Source organism: Peromyscus leucopus, chromosome 1 (genome assembly GCF_004664715.2).
Source record: "Peromyscus leucopus breed LL Stock chromosome 1, UCI_PerLeu_2.1, whole genome shotgun sequence".
In the NCBI taxonomy this organism is placed as follows: domain Eukaryota; kingdom Metazoa; phylum Chordata; class Mammalia; order Rodentia; family Cricetidae; genus Peromyscus; species Peromyscus leucopus.
Genome location: NC_051063.1, coordinates 75,480,194 through 75,492,252, shown reverse-complemented (window position 1 = coordinate 75,492,252; position 12,059 = coordinate 75,480,194). Strand labels below are relative to the sequence as shown.

The window sequence follows — 12,059 nt, the reverse complement described above, 5'->3', positions numbered from 1 at the left end:
TGGGGACAAACAAACGAACAATACGGCAGCTGTGTCCTCCTGGAAAGAGTGACGAGAGGGAGGGAGGGAGAAACACAGTTTTGTATGGTCTGGTTGCACACCATTGCATCCAGCTTATCCCATTTACTAGAAGGGAGTCAGTGAGTCCCACACACAGAGGGAGGAGCCTGCACAGGGCGTGGGATAGGACCTCCTGGGGGACATTTTTGGAAGTGCCTACAGTAGCCAGGTACAGTGTCCATTTTTGTATTTAAGCTTGCTTATTGTTATTGTGTATGGGGACATGCCCATGGTACGGCGTGTTTGTGGAGGTCAGAGGGCAACTCTTGAAGTTGGTTTTCTGCCCCCAGTGTGGATTTGGGGCATTGAATTTGGGTGCAGGCTTGCATGGCAAGTGCTTCTGGCTGCTGAGCTAGGTGCCCGCCACACTGTCTGTTTTGGGTACTGGCTGATCTGGACTGCTAAGAGTGCTTTGTTCCTGTTTGCTGGAGGTGCCCCGTGGAAGTCTGCTTGTCACTTGTGTGGAGTCTTCAACATCCTCTCTTATTTCACTTGCCTTCTCAGTTGATTTTGACCAATAGTAAAGTCTATATTGATGACCCCTCTGTATGCATTGGTGATGGGAGTAAGCTGCAGACGATGGGTAGATGATCTGTAAAATGTCAGTGGTATTGAGTTCTCAGCTGAAGCTATTCAAGTCTCCTATATCCTTACTGATTTTCTGTCCACGTTCCCCCCAATTACTGAGAAAGAAATGGCAAAATCTCTGGTCTTGATTGTGGATTTGTCTGTTTCTCCCGTCAGTTCTGCTTGTTGGTAGGTGCGGCACCCTTAGAATGAGCTTGATGGATGAGCTGCCTTTCACAGCAGGCATTTGTCTGCGGTATTCCTTGCTGACTGTGGCTGATTCTTATGCTTGTGTTTGCATTGTCTCTTTCCATCTTATTTTTTTTAATTGTGTACATTTTAAAATTTTAAATTCCATCTCCAACAGCATGGAGCTGGGTCTTGCTGCTGTTATATAGCCTACCCCCAACTGTAATGCTGAAAGTCAGTTGATTTTAGAGGCAGGCTTACTGGTTATTGGTTAATCAGATCCTCTTTATCTGACAAATATGCTTTATGTGCTGCTTTTATATTTATTTTCTGTGTTGTTAACTTACTCATTTTTAGGTTTTCATGCACACATATCTAATATGCTGAGTACATTTCCCCCATATACTTCTATATCCCCCATCCCCATTAGTCTCCTTCATCCCTCTGGACAGTTTTCTTTCATGTCCTACATACATTCATGACTTTTATGTGTATGTATAAAAATCTAGGAGTCACAGAAGAGATTAAACATGATCTTTATCTTTCTTGGGCTGACAATTCACTTCATATGATTACCTCTGGTTGCATCCACTGTCCTGCAAATGACAGAGCTTCATTCTTCTTCACGGTGGGAAGCTATTCTGCTGTGTACACCTTCTTTATCCATCCTCTGTTGTTGGGGCACCTAGCTTGGTTCCATAATTACATATTTCAATGCTAAGTAGTGACATGTTTATGACTTAGAAACTGCTTTTGGCTCCAGCTGCAAAAACCTCAAAGCCAAGGTTTCAACAGGTGGGTTCTCTTTACCCAAGAGACCTGGCGTGGCAGTTCCAGTCACCAGAAGCCTGGAAACTCCAGGTTCTCCACTCCACTGGCTTCAGCTTGTGACTCTCCTTCTGTAGAGTGGGGAGGCTGCTGGCTTCATCCATGACATCCGGTTATCATCCAGGAAGAAGGAACTGGAGGCTACTATGAGAATGCATACTAATCTCCCCTAGTGATCAGCATTTAAATGGCCACCCCACCACTTGGATGGTAGTACGAAAGTGGATTTTAATAGTTGGTTACTTGGCTGCTCTGAATAACACTAACATTTTTTTTTCTGAGACATGGTTTCTCTGTGTAGTTTTGCGCCTTTCCTGGAACTTACTCTGTAGCCCAGGCCTTGAACTCACAGAAATCCACCTGCTTCTGCCTCCTGAGTGCTGGGATTAAAGACATGTGCCACCACCACCTGGATAACACTAACATTTTATTACTAAGACTCAAAAGAAGACTAGACACTGAATAGGAAATTAACAGTCTTTCCCCCAGAGACATAAGAATTCTTCATGATTGCATTCGCAGGTAGATTATATCTTTAGCAATTAATGTACCATTGTCTGATGCTTTGCTGAATTACATTTTAGATGATACTAGTATGACTTTACCTGTTCTTTGGTTTGTATTTGCCAGATGAGTTCATGCTTATATGGTTGTGTTTCAATTTCTTGCTTCATTGAAAAATTGTATGCTGTCTTATAAAAAGGAGGAAGCTGGGTATTGTTGCAGAACTGGGGTTAGGCCATTCATAGGGAACACTGAGCCATCTATGCTGTGGCTTCTGATGTGCTCCGGGCCCTGCTCACTTCCTGTTGGCTCCCCTCAGTATCAGTGGCCTAGGAATGCAGTAGCTGCTCAACCCTCAGAGGATGTCATTGAGATTTTGTTTAAAGTGTGCTCTGTCCTTGCCTGGTCTTTCCTGTCTGCTTCTCCTGGGTTTGCTCTTCTACCCACTGATTTTCCTTAAAACTCTAGGGGTGTGGCAGGGGGCGGGGGTGGTCACCAGAGTTTTAAAACTTGGGAGTTCTGTGCATGGCTGAGGCTGCAATTGCTTTTAAATTTTTCTTTTTCGGCTTTCCCATCAGGCATTTCCCTGAGTGGGTATTGTGTGGGAACTTTCCCAGGGAGGAAAAATAAATAAATGTCTACTTAACCTAGATAGGACATCAAGGACAATATCAAGGAAACAGGTTGAGGGTAGAAGTTACAATGGGGATGGTTGGAGGCTTGTGTGGGGATTGGTTTTGGTTGACATTGTGCTGGAGTCTGGCTACAGGTAGGATTAGGTCCTGGGAGAAGGCTCTGTGTGGGGAATCAGTTATTACTAGAGTGAGGGTTTGGATGCTTCTAGGACAGACTTGTTTTTCCTTAGGGTCCTGTTGGTAACTCTGTTGGTCCTAAATCACTTCCAAATCGACTCTTGCTTGGTCCTCACTGCTCGTCTTAGGCACTCTCTCCAGAAAGCAATTCCCTTCCTTCAGAGCTGTCCCTACCCTGGGTTGTTGTTGATCAGCCTGTCAGAGGATCAGACTGTCCCCTTCTCCTCCCATTAGTCACCTTCAATCCTCTGGACAGTCTCAGTTCTTCATGTCATATATACACAGGTGAATTTTATGTGTCTCTACAAAGCTTCACTTCTCAAATGTGCTTATGGGTGTCCTCTAGCCTAGAGCCCCTTGGGGCTGCCTTGTCAAAGGAGCCTTCTCCTGTTTCAGAAGCCAATGTATTTGGCTCCCTGGACGGATTTCTTTCCTCTCTGAGTGGATTTTAGTGAGCTGGTTTTGTTTGCTTTCTGTTTTCCAGTAATTCATATGCTTTTGTGTTCTTTGATGGAGCCTTTTCTCTGCCCCTTTTTCTCAGCCTTTATTGAGACATTCTTTTAAAAAATATGATTTCTATAATTTAAAGAAAAATTGGAAGTAAATTTTTGCATGCAAGTTTTACCTCAGCCAACCTAATGCTACTGAAATCCATCATTTCACAGACATTTTGTGACCTCTCAATTTTTTCTTACTATAGTGAAAGGAGAACTTTATGTTACATATTTCATGTTTTATGTAGGAAGGTTATTAAATTTGATGTAGTATGTAGCCAGCCATTTTGGAATTCTGAGACTGTTACAGTAGTCTTTCAGGGGCATCTTGGGTTTTCTAAAGAATTAATCACAATTCCTATGTATATTTGAGAAGTCTGAAAACTTTGAGTTGGGATCCAGTGGGAGGAGGTTGGGTCCATGAAGAGGGATTGTGGGATGCCAGTGTCTTCCTTCTTTTTCCTTACTTCCTGGAGGCCATGAGGTGAGCAGCTTGATCCACCACACTCTTCTGCCTTGACACCGGCCCAAAGACAATGGGCCTGAGCAACCAGGGGTGAAATCTCTGAAATCAGGAGCTCAATTATCTTTTCCTCCTGTGCTGAGTATCTCAGGAGTTTGTTAGAACAGTGGGAAGCCAACACACCTCCTCATGAAATCACCTGGCAATGCCTTCTTGGTCATCCAGTAAGCCGTAACTGTGCTCTTTCTAGAAGTTTTACCTCAGCCTTGGGTAAGGTGGGGACCTCAGCCTTGGGTAAGGTGGACATCTCAGCCTTGGGTAAGGTGGGCATCTCAGCCTTGGGTAAAGTAGGGATCTCGGCTTTGGGTAAAGTGGGGATCTTGGCTTTGAGTAAGGTGGGCATCTCAGCCTTGGATAAGGTGGGGATCTCAGCCTTGAGTAAAGTGGGAACCTCAGCCTTGGGTAAGGTGGGCATCTCAGCCTTGGGTAAAGTGGGGATCTCGGCTTTGGGTAAAGTGGGGATCTTGGCTTTGAGTAAGGTGGGCATCTCAGCCTTGGATAAGGTGGGGATCTCAGCCTTGAGTAAAGTGGGAACCTCAGCCTTGGGTAAGGTGGGGATCTCAGCCTTGAGTAAAGTGGGCATCTCAGCCTTGGGTAAGGTGAGGATCTCAGCCTTGGGTAAGGTGGGGACCTCAGCCTTGGGTAAGGTGGGGATCTCAGCCTTGGGTAAGGTGAGGACCTCAGCCTTGAGAAAAGTGGGGATCTCAGCCTTGGGTAAGGCAGAGATCTCATCCTTTGGAGAAAGGGATCTCAGCCTTGGTTAACTCTCAGCTTTAGATGGGAGGGCTTCTCCTCAAGCCTGATATTGTTATAGTTCAAATTCTTTTCAGTTATGTGATGGCCTGTATAAACTCAATCCCTCTTTTAAACTAACCTTTCCTCTTTCTGTTCAGACCACCATGTAGATTCTCTGTTCAACACAGTCAGGTCGCTTTAGAAATCCTCTCATTGGGTAATCAATCTCTCACCACTGCAAAGTGGGTTCTTAGGAGTCTGAAAACTCACAAAAGTGTGAACTGTGAGGGAAACAAACACTCCCCCCCCCCCCCCGCCCCACTCCAGCATCTTGCTATGTAGCTAGGCTGGCCTGGAATTCAAGATCCATTTGCCTCAATCTAGTGAGTGCTGTGCTGGGATTATAGATGGGCTGAGCTATGTTTTCAGTCTACTGACCTGGGATTATAGATATCTGCTGAGCTATGTTTTCAATCTACTTACCTGGGATTATAGATATGTGCTGAGTTATGTTTTTAATACACTTACCTGGGATTATAGATATGTGTTGAGTTATGTTTTCAATCTACTTACGATATCTAAAATCTACAGTCATCATGTTTTATGCTCTTGAAATTGCATTGTTTTTTATTAATGACACCAGTGCACTTGGGCCTTGGCATATTGTGTTATATTATAACATATTCTCTTTGTCTCCTCACCCGATTGGCTTCTAAAGCCAGGCTGCTCTTTCTTTATGGACTCTCTTACATTTTTCTTCCCTTTCCTCCTTCAGTGAGATGGCTGGTTACGGTGAGCTTACACTGGCTACCCCTCTTGTAACTCACCCTGCTAGCTCATCTGCATTCTATACAATATGAGGACATTAATCTTTCTGAATCATGCTATTCTTTGTGCGGCCATCTCCATCGCCTTCCAGTTCCCTGAAGGAATCCATCCAGTTCAGGCTCTTCAGCATGACATAAGAGTCTCCATTTCACTGTTGCAACTTGATGTTTTCAGTGTCTTCTCTACCCAAGTCCTCTGGTCCAGGTAAATGTTTTGCTTTCTGTTTTCCACAAACATTATGATTTCTTTCCCCAGGTGAGTTCCTCTTTCTCTCTAGCCTGGCCTGCAATTCTGCCACCTCCTCTCTTCTAGATCTGCTCATTCTGTCACTTCAGTTGTCACCCTCTATGTTCCTGCCATCCTGCAGGAGAAAGACCATCTGTCCAATGCGCTGCTTCCTGTGTGTGATGATGGTTAATACTGTCAACTTGACAGGATCCTGAATCACCTAGGAGACAACCCTCTGGGCGTGTCTGGGAGGGGCTTTTTAGGTTGAGTTGATTGAAGTGGGAAGGGCCACCCTAAATGTGGGTGAAACCCTTCAGTAGGCTGGATTCTGAACTTCAGGAAAGGAGAATGAGATGGGCACTAGCATTCATGGCTCTCTGCTTCCTGACTGTGGCTACCATATGACAAACCCTGTAAGTTCCTGCCAACATGTCTCCAACAAGATGCACTGCACCCTTGACCTGTGAGCCAAAATAAATCCCTTCATCCTTGAGCTGCATTGGTTGGACATTTTGTCATAGTAACTAGAAAAGTAACCAAGACATCATGGTGCCTTCGTACATGCTAATGTTTTCTGGCACATTTCACTGTGCCTTCTGTGAAAGCTGCCAGGTCTCTGGCAGCAGAAACAGTATTGAAACAGTGTGTGTGTGCGTGTGCGTGTGCGTGTGCGTGTGTGTGTGTTTGTGTCTGTCTGTCTATCTATCAGTCTGTAACCATATCAGTTATATTAAATGAAAATTTTGCTTGAATCATTTTGACTGAAATAACACATTTACCCCATGGCTGTTTATTAGCAATTTGATAATTATATCAGCTATTTTTCAAACAGTAGCATTTCTTTAAATTTTTGAAAGAAATTAAAATAGAATAATGTAAAGTTGGGAAAATTATAATTATGTATTTGTTTTGCTATCTCTTATATCATTTAGGTGAAAGGTTAGCTAACACACATAATCTTTTTTATTTATTCATTTTTTTTTGACTAAAGGTCTTGCTATCTGGCACAGACTGGCCTTGAATATAAGATCCATTTGCCCCTGTCTACTGAGTGCTGGGATTATAGGCATATGTTAAGATACTTTTTCAATCCATTTACCATACTAAAATCTGGGCTTTTAGAAGCATTTTCGTGTGGAGAATAAGAAATCTGAGTTCCGAGAGACAAAATTTGAGTCATTGGTCTAGGTACTGATTTAAAACAATTAAAGGAGTTGATAATCCCAGGAACATTTCAACCTGTGGGATGACATGTAGGGAGCATTTGGGACTTGTGGTAGGCCCTCAATTTTCTAAAGAGATGCTATGAAGAGAGCTTCAGGTTTGCATCCAGTAACCCATTTATGTCTTAATAACTTGTTACCCTTTATAAAGATGAAGATTATCATGGTAAATAGTTGTGAGAAATAAATCCCAAGAGCTGGCATCTTGAGAAGCTTTGCTATAGCATAGGAGACGACACTGAGGTCCTAGTAACCACAAATGAATCCCACTCAAACATCATCCTGGCTGTTTTTCCAGAGTGGATAGGTCCTGGGACAATCCCATCTCTCTGAGGTCCTTGAATCTACTCTCAGCTGATCTCCTACTAAAGCAGAGAGTTTTTATCCTGATTTTGATTAGTAAAATAACCCAGGATAAATTCCAATGACTGTTTACATGAAGCTTCCAGGTTTCCCTAAGAAGTTTTGATTTGGGTGATTATTTGGTAAACCCAAACCAAGCTCCTGATGTCTGTTACGAATGGCTTCCATCCTTAGTCCCAGCTGCTAGCCAGTGACATCACAGTGGTGCAGGACCCCGAGGGCAGTGCTTGTCATCTGGATGGGGTCAAGTCTTGGCACCATGGTGCAGTCTGGGCATCTGCTTCTGTGTTAAATTCTCATTGTCTCCAGGGGAAGGGACCACAGTTGTTTTTTAATTATAACTTCAGTTTTATTAAGTAGATAAAAGAAGTCAAATCCACATTGTTGAAGACATGTAAATCACCATAAAAAACCACTAGGGATCCTGGGACCATGTGTGAATGGCTCATGTGAGGCAGAGTTGTGGGTGCCTGGACTCTTTTTCTTTTTTTCTTTTAAGTCCTTATCCTTGGACGTTTCTGTCACTCACCTGGGTGTCCATGTCATCACTACATAACAACTTTCTAGTTAGTTCATTTCCATTTGCTCCTAAACTGGGCACTGAAGACAATGAACAGGATGAGGCTGAAGTCTTAGCTAACCTCTTGTTTCTGGGGCGCTCAACGCAGTGAACACTGAAATAGATGTGGACAGTAACCACTGGGGTAGAGAATGGAGGCGAAGTGGAGGTGACATCCCTGGGGAGTCGATGAATCAGATGATAATTGAGTGGAAAGCTGAGGAGCATTACGGGGTGATCTGGGAAGACTTGGAAGGTTTGTTCATTTTGTAAAGTGGAAAATTGACTGGGGAAGGTAGACGGACTCCCCCCACATCACACAGTTGGTCCATCTCATACTCCCAGGCAGCCCTTCTCTCTGCATTGTGACCTTAGGAATCCAAAAGATTAAGTTTCCTCTCAACTGCTCCATTACACACTCCAATAAGCATTTTCTTGTGGAAGAAAGGAGAGTAGAGACAAAACTAACAAATTCTCCATCACCACAGATGTGTCACTTAAAAAAAGCAGAAACCCTCAGGTGATGGTAGCGCATGCCTTTAATCCTCTGCAAGTTCCAGGCCAGCCTGGTCTATATAACAAGTTCCAGAACAACCAGGGCTACATAGAGAGATCCTGTCTTAGAAAAACAAAAAGCAGGGCCTGGAGAGACGGCTCAGAGGTTAAGAGCACCGACTGCTCTTCCAGAGGTCCTGAGTTCTATTCCCAGCAACCACATGGTGGCTCACAACCATCTGTAATGAGATCTGGCGCCCTCTTCTGTATACATAATAAATAAATAAATCTTTAACAAAAAAAAAAAAAAAAAAAAAAAAAAAAAAAAACACCAGGTGGTGGTGAATGCCTTTAATCCCAGCACTTGGGAGACAGAGGCAGGTAGATCTCTGAGTTTGAGGCCAGTCTGGTTACAGGGCAAGTTCCAGGACAGCCAGGGCTACACAGAGAAACCCTGTCTTGAAAAAACAAAACCAAACTGGATGGTGGTGTATGCCTTTAATTCCAGCACTTGGGAGACATAGGCAGGCCAATCTCTGTGAGTTCAAGGCCATCTTGAGCTACAGAGTGAATTCTAGGACAGCCTGGGCTGTTCTACAGAGAAGCCCTGTCTGGCCCCCATTCCCCTAAAAAAAAAGCAGAAACCCATTGTCTCATGGTTTTAGTGTTCAAGTATTAAATCAGCATCTCTGGGCTTAAATCAAGGTATTTATTCACCCCTAAGACTCTAGGGAAGAGTTCTGGTTTCTAGTGGCTCCAGATACTTCGTGGCCACATTATTCTGTTTCTTCTGCCACTGTCTTTTCTTGTGTCTTTGTCGCTCTTATTAAATAATGACAGTCTGGGACCAATCGGATATCTAGGATAATTTCTTCATCTTAAAATCATTATATCTGTAGTTTAATAGGATCTGCCTGTACTGTTGTTTTTTTCCAAACAGTCTAACATTCCCAGGTTCTGGGGATTATCGTGGGAGCACGTATTGGTAGCCATTTGGCTGAACGTGCATGACAGGGAGCGAGCTGTAGTTCTACTCTACTAAGCATAAACTGTCCGTTTCTGAGTCCTGTAGTAACAGAAGGGGTGGATGGAACTTAGGAGCACACACAGCATGATAAAGAGCTGTTTTAGAAAAGGACAATGGGGAAAGGTCCCGTGAGATGGAGAAAAGAGACCAGAAGCCAGCAGGATGGGGTCTGTGCCCAGATATGCTGAGGCTCATGGGTGGTAGCTGTACATGAGTCTGGAGGCTCATGGGTGGTAGCTGTATGCAGGACTGGAGGCTCATGGGTGGTAGCTGTATGCAGGACTGGAGGCTCATGGGTGGTAGATGTACATGAGTCTGGAGGCTCATGGGTGATAGCTGTGCTGGGGTGGTGGCTGGGCTCTATTCCATGCCCTTTCTGTCACTGCTAAAATAACCTCCCGAGGTAGACTCCAGAGAAGGGGAGATTGGAGAAGAGGACCTTAGGGTAACTTTGAGACTCCAGTTATTAAACTTTGAAGGGATTTTCAGTTGATGGGAGCTTGACCTCCTCACCTCTGTCTCAGGCAATGGAGACTAAATGCTAACAACTTAGAGACACCATGGGATTTACACTTGTTCTCTGGAAAATTATGGGCCATCAGCCACGGAGGAGAAAAACAGTTTTTACAAAATGTTTTTGTGACCATTTACATAAATGTAATGACTGAAGAAATGATTCTTTCACAAAGCTGTCTTAGGAAGCTTCTGGATTTAAAATTGCCTATTACCAAAAATGACTTTTTCCATAGCATCATGGCAGAGCATCTAAAAGATGACTTTCCTGAGAGCGGAAGTAATTTAAATAATTTCATGCAAACACCATATGTAGAACAACATTTACTTTCCAAAGACACAAAAATAATAATAGTTTTCCTTCTGTATCTTTGGGTGTCATATCCCAGAATTCTACCAACTATGGAGAGAACATAATTCAGAAATAATTATATCTATACTATACATGAATAGGCTTTTTTTTCCTTGTCCTTGTTCCCTGAACAACATAGTACAACTTATTTACATAGAATTTAATTGAATTGGATATTATGAGTGGTTGGAGTTAATAAGATAAACCATTCCATGTAACTTGAACACTGAAGATTTGGGTATCTGTGGGGGTCCTGGGACCAACCACTCTCAGGTGCCAAGAGTGGCTGTATATACAAATAGGTTTGTAACTCTATTGTCCTTGTTCATCTCCTACTGCCGGGGTAAGCACCATGACCAAAAACAATTTGGGAAGGAAAAGGGTCGATTTGGCTAATAAGTCCTGATCCCAGTGGCATCACTGAGGGAAGTCAGGGTAAGAACTCAAGCAGGAACCTCGAGGCAGGACTTCGTGCAGAGGCCGTGGAGGATGCGGCTCACTGCCTTGCTCCATGTGACTTGCTCACCCTGCCTTCTTATATAAACCAAGACCACCTGCTCAGGGGTTGTAATCCACAGTGGACATTTCCACATCAATCATTAATCAAGAAAATGCCCTAGAGACATGCCCACAGGCCAATCTGATAAAGGGAATTCCTCAAATGAGGTTCAGTCTTCCTAAGTGATGTGGTTTGTGTCAAGTTGACAAAACTAACAAGCATATATATGGAATCATATATACTAAAATGATTTGTGATTGTATTTATATGTTTGTTACTATTTTTAAAAATGCTAAGTTTCTGTTCCCTGTACTAAAAGCTGAGTGACTTACTTCCTTCCTTCCTTCCTTCCTTCCTTCCTTCCTTCCTTCCTTCCTTCCTTCCTTCCTTCCTTCCTTCCTTTCTCTATTTCTTTCTTTCGATTGTTTTTTTTTTTTGTTTTTTGAGACAGGGTTTCTCTGTAGCTTTGGAACTTGTCCTGAAACTCACTCTGTAGACCAGGGTGGCCTTGAACTCCCAGAGATCCACCTGCTTCTGCCTTCCGAGTGCTGGGATTAAAGGCATGTGTCACCAGAGCCCTGCCTGAGTGATTTCTTTTTGTGCACCATTCTTTCCTCTTTGAACAGAATGACCTACCCTCCATGTACCTGATGCCAGTGGGCCACTGTGTCCCTTGGTACAGTGATTTGCAATAGCCACTGTGCTGTCAAGTCACACATATGAAGGATATTATGGAAATGAGAGAACTGGATCTTAGGTAAGAGATCATTGCTGAAGTCCAATGTCCTGACCATTGTTCCCTTGTATGGGATTCAGTCATGGAGATGTAAGCAGTGAAGACCAGCCATCAGCATGGTTAGACGGTCTTTGACATCATGCAAGATAGTATGTTAACTGTTAGAGAGCTTTGTAAAAGGAAACTGTGATGAATTACCATCCACGAGAACTTTCTTAGAGGCTAATGGGCTCATGACCATAGGCAGCCATGATGAATCTTGAAGTGGGAGAGTGTTGGGCGAGATGTATTATTATGGCCATAGGGCAACCATGATGGGCTCTGAGGATATATACCTCCAACTTCCAGAATATTAGAAGAATTATAGTGTCATACCCTAGGCAGCATGATGAGATGTTGAAGGGAGAGATCCTTCAATTCCCGAACTATCAGGAGAGAAGCAGCATCATGGCCACAGGCTATTCTGAGGGAACCAATGGGGTGCGAGCCTCAGTTCCCTTGAGATTCTGAGAATGAAGGCTGTT

General features: G+C 43.5%; 1 pseudogene; it reads right to left on the bottom strand.

Annotated features, from left to right (window-relative positions):
* Positions 1-12,059, bottom strand: part of LOC114704427 — a 117,694-nt pseudogene that overhangs the window by 13,716 nt on the left and 91,919 nt on the right.